Source organism: Manis javanica, chromosome 7 (genome assembly GCF_040802235.1).
Source record: "Manis javanica isolate MJ-LG chromosome 7, MJ_LKY, whole genome shotgun sequence".
NCBI classification, from domain to species: domain Eukaryota; kingdom Metazoa; phylum Chordata; class Mammalia; order Pholidota; family Manidae; genus Manis; species Manis javanica.
The window spans coordinates 39,566,091-39,571,506 of NC_133162.1; positions in this window are offsets into that span (position 1 = coordinate 39,566,091).

Genomic DNA, 5,416 nt, shown 5'->3' on the forward strand with positions numbered 1-5,416 from the left:
ATTCACTAGACAGTCACCCTAAGAGATGTATGCAAGAATACAGGCACAATATTTCCAGAACAGCACATTTTTGCATGTGGAAAAAAAACTGGAAGCAACGTAGATGTCCATCAACAGGAAAATAGACAGATTGTGGGACATTCATCACATGTATTTCAATAGAGCAGTAAAAGTTAATGAACTATAGCTACATAAATCAACTTTGATGACTCTCACAGACTCAGTCTTGAGATGAAAAAAAGGAAAGGAATAAAGCAAATTTTAGAAGAACCATATATTTTATATAAAGGTTTAAACATATTAACAATGTTATACCTATGTATGTAAGAATAATTACAGATGGTATAAAATCACAATGAAATTCTACAGAATGGCAGGTGCCAACTTCCGAGTAGTGGATACATGTAGAGAAGTGAGGAAATGTGTTTTAGGGAAGGGTTCAAAATGGGCTTCAAATGTATTGGTAATGCACTAACTGTTATGCGTTGTTTCACACATGTTACACAAGTGTTCATTTAAATATATTTATATCATTTTTTATGTCTGAAGTTTCACAATTCTAAAATGTCAAAAGTGTGTGAGGGAATAAAATAAAAATTATGAGCATGGTGGAGTACAGCAAGACGGGGAACAGGGACCCTGCCTAGCCAGTTACAGGGGACTCCATGGTAGGGATATTTGTGCTGGGTCTTGGAGAATGAAAATGAAGTGAACTTTTTCTTCTAAGAGACAGACCAGAAAGAATATTCAAAGTAAGACACGTCATTTTTTTTTTGTTATGCCTGCAGGCTAAAATCAAGGCAACTAACTTTTTATTTTTTTATAGCTGGGGAGCTAAGAATGGTTTTTATATTTTTTTAATGGTTACATAAGTATTTATATAATATCTTCAGTTTTGCTTCTTGCCCCACAAAGCCTAAAATATTTACTATCTGGCATTTTAAGAAAAACTTTGTTGATCCCTGGAACATCAAATGTTTGTTTCCTAGTAATTCCATGTACGTCTTCCTGATCCTTGTTCAGAAACAAAAAACACTTTTAGTTATAAATCTTCTTATGGCCTCAAGGGAGTAAATGCAGTTCTACATCAGTTGGAAAGGACAGAAATGTAACTCTACCTACCTTAAGCGAAAGGAGCGAGTTCCTTGCTTATGAGCCTGAAAGTCCAGAGTGATGGCTTTAGGGGCAACACGAACCAGGTGTGCAAATGACACATGAGAATTTTGTCTCTGTGTCCCTAGACTCTGCTTTCCTCTGTGCTGACTTCATTCTTAGGTAAGCTCTCCCATATTGCTGGGAAAGATGGCCAAGAGTAGCCCCAGGCTTATAATGGACCAGCTGTGCAACCTCCCATTCAAGATTGTTCCAGGAAGTCTGAGGATGCATGTTCCTCTTCCTGCTTGGATCAAGTGTCTACCCCAGGATCTGGGGGTGGCTATTACACCTCCTTGGAAAACAGGGCCCCAAAGTGTGGGAAAATTATATAGACTGTTTCACAAGAAGGAAGAGTGGATTCTGATGTCTCCTAAACTCTTGATGGCAGACACTCTTTTTGTTTACCAAATAGCTATTTCACCTTTACTTCCACCCCTGCTTCAAGATCCCAAAGCTAAAGATAAATAGACTTCCCCGCTCTTTGGTGAGTCACATCCTTCTGTGCTTTCTACCTACCTAGTCTGTTCACTTTTTGGTGCACCCTGTGTATGTATTACCTCTGATTTGGCTTCAGTATGTAGCTTTGAATCATGTTTGTTATCTCCTTAAAACTCAATGATTTTTTTGTTTTGTTTTCTTAATAATATTTTTGAAAATTCAGCTCTTTATTTAGATTATTCCTTTTCTATCGATATTGGAAATTAGTGGAAATTCTGGCACATGCATGAAACAAACAATTAACTGACATTGAGAATGCCCATAAGACAAACGAACCTTTGTTTTATCATGTTTTCAACACAAAGTGTCTTAGGATAGTAATATACCTCTTCAGTCAGTTTTACCAAAGCCCAGTTTTCAACTGGGCATAGGACTGGGGAAGTGAAATGAAATGAGGAGGTGAAGAAATAACAATATTCTACCACATTTATAATGAAAAGCTGGCTAATGATATACTTCCTTAATTCTAGGTAACAGCTTAGTTATTGTCATCAATATGCCATCTGATTAAACCACACAGTCTTTACATAATGCCAGGAAATCAGGCAAGGGCAAAACTTTCAGGTCCTGATATCTTTGTTTAAAGCAGGAAGTCTACCTAAATAATAAGTTTCATGGGGAAAAAAGAGAAATACACCTAGACAAGTTGCTCTAAGGTCAAATTTGGAGAGAAATGTAGGAATTTCAGAAAATGTTCCCCCAATGGACTGAGCCAGGGTAAAGTCGGAACTACAGGACCAATCATTAGGCAGCCAACTCCAGAGAAGTTCTGCCAGCAACAACCTTCCCAGCTCTTGACTGGATACTGCAGGCCTCACCTCATGTGCCCTATGTTCCCGAGCGGCTCATTTACATGTGGGCCATTCCTCCATCAATGGCAATGGGACTACCTCCCCATCAGTGGGTGCATCTGGTCTGCCCCTTGACCAGTTTTCTAACCAGGAGCTAGCTGTCCCAGCCTGAGCTGTAGTGGCCCCACACTGTGGGTCCCATGTGACTGAAGCTGCTCTTCAAGTAGTCAGGGTCCTGGTGTTAGCCACTTGAAGAACTGTCCCTCCAGAATAAGCACTGAGTGATAAATCTCAGTGCAAACCTCAGAAAGCCCAATGCCCCAGCCCCCAACTCATCACTATGTACACCACACCACCACCCTCACTGCTGATGCAGGGTACACCCTCCACATGGCATAATGTAGCCAGGAGGGAAGCTGGGTGGGCTCTGTAGCCAAACGGTCTTTGAATCTTGCTTTGCTGACCATTAGTTGTGTGGCCCCAATTCATCTCTGTTCCTCTGTTTCCCTGTTTGAAAACATGAGGATGGTAGTAATAGTACCTACGATCATTATTATGAAGACGGAGTGAGTTAATATTGGTAGTTGTGCTTAGCATAATGACACGCACCTAGTTAGTGCTGTATGTGATCAGAATCACAGCACATCAAATGCCAAATCTTCTTAGACATAGCTGTTCAAGCTTCTAAGACGTCACATCTGCCTTGCCAACCAGAAAGGAAAAACTGTCAAGGATAATGACAGGCTGAGGAGGAATCAAGCAAAAAGGACACCTGGAAAGGACCAGTCCAAAGGTCACTATATGGTCCATCCCAGGGAAGAGCCTTGAGCCCAGGCTCACTCCCAAAGCCAGCATCCCAATCCTTGACCCCCACTCAGAGAAAGGGACATAGAACCAAATGAGGAGGAAGCATACGGCTCCAGCCAGAGAATTAGCAATCTTCTGTCCATTAGAAAAAAAAAAAGAAATCAGACACCACTCCCTAGTTGTAGTGATGGAGACGCTTCCTGGAAGAAGGTTGTTGGCTTTTTATCAGATGTGTCACTCGGTGAAATAATTGCTCGCAATAATGGTGCAATAGCAGTCTGCTCAGAGTATTATTTATCCATGTCTGTTCTATCTTTCAACTTCAAAGCACCCACTGCCTCACAGAACACATCAAAATAACACCACTGTTGTTAAGGACAGTGGTCTAGCGCAACACAAAGGAGTCAAGTGATTTCTCTAGACAGGCAAAAGAAAAAAAATCATCCCAGGGAGAAGCAAGGCATATGTGATTGCATTCTGATGCTAAGTTATAATTCACAAGTTGGGGAAATGGAACAGGACTGCAGAATTATACACTTTCAGGAAACACCAGAATCTGAGGAGGGCAAAGGGAGGTGAGACATGAAGGAATAAAACCAATAAAGAGGTTATGGAAAGGGGATTGTTTTTCTGGCTTTCCCAGGAATTTCCCTATATTGCTGGCAAGACCTCCTTGTGATATTAGAAAAAGCCTGGAATCAATTGTGAATAAGAGGGCAAATGCTGCCATTGTCTCTTACCTCATCCCACTGCAGCAAAATACTTGAACTACCATATGTATCTGACCCTCTCCTTCCACCTCTTCCATGACTCACTGCAGGGAAGGCCCTTCAGTCATCACGGCAGCTGTAAGTCCCTTTCCCTGGATAAGGTTCCCCATCAGGTGTCTCTGTCCTGGGACTGTTTCCACCCTACCTGTGTAGTCAGTGTGGTCTGATCAAGTCAATCACACTGTCTTGGACTCCTCAGGTTTATTGTCTTCTTTGACCTTTGGCTCATGTGTTCAGCCAATTCCACGTATTCTGGGCTACCACACTCCTCCCTTCTCTTTGAATCTCTCCAAGCTGTCACCAAGAGTTCATTCATATGGAGAATCTGATCACTGTGAGGGTGCGCTACGTCACATGATTATAATTTCCAACCTCACCTGGGCCCCTATTTCTCCATAATCCATTTCCTTATATCTGGTCAATTTTGCCTTTCATATTTCTATAGCAGCCCTTCATGAAGTTCAACATGCATAATAGCCAACTGGGGGGCTTATTAAAATGTATTTTTGATTCCATTTCAAGATATGCTGATTCGGTAGATCTGGGGAGGGGCTGTTAAGAACCTCTGGTTCTAACAAACTTCCAGGTGACGTTGATGACACTGACCCATGGGTCCTACCTGCAGTAGTGCTGGTGCAGTTTCCGGCAGAGAGCATGTTTTCATTGTGTAATTGCTTTAAGAGACCTCAGTCCTTTCCTTTCTCAATTTCAGCCGACCTTTTCTAATTGCAATAACACAAATTACTATAAGATGAAAACTCCTTTAACTACTCTTTTGCCCCCAAACTCATGTTTTTACCAATTTTAACCCTTCCCTTCCTTTGTCAAAAGTAGTGACTTTGGCGCTGGCTTCTTGCAGTAGATGGAACAATGGGAGGTTTACAGATGAAGACCTGGGTCTGGTCTTCAGCCGACCTACTCCAGTATCTGCCCTCTGCACTACCGGGAAATAAAAGCAGGAAATGTTAGGAATCTCCTCCTGGTCAGACCTAAAAGTCTGACAAAGCTGACCATTTTTCTCTTAACTCTAGAACACGGGAATGTGTGTTGCAAATGGACTAAGAGGCAACCACAAAGGCTCTGGAGCCAGGCAGCCCTAGCCTCAGATGCAAGCTGCCTCACTGTCTACCTGCCTGGCTTTGGAAATCAGCTTAGCCTCTACTCCTAAATGTAGTTTTACTGATTATCACAGATACGAATCTTTGACCACAAATTTACCAGTGCAAGAAATATAACTTCCTTTATTTTTCTCCAATGTTTAGACCCCCATTCTGCAGGTGGGGTTGGGAGCAAATACTCAATCTCAATCATTTCAATGGTTTCCCTTTTCTTTTCCTAAGGCTCTTTATTTGTTCTTGGGGGGCATGTACAACTCTAAGGTTTCTATTGAGGATT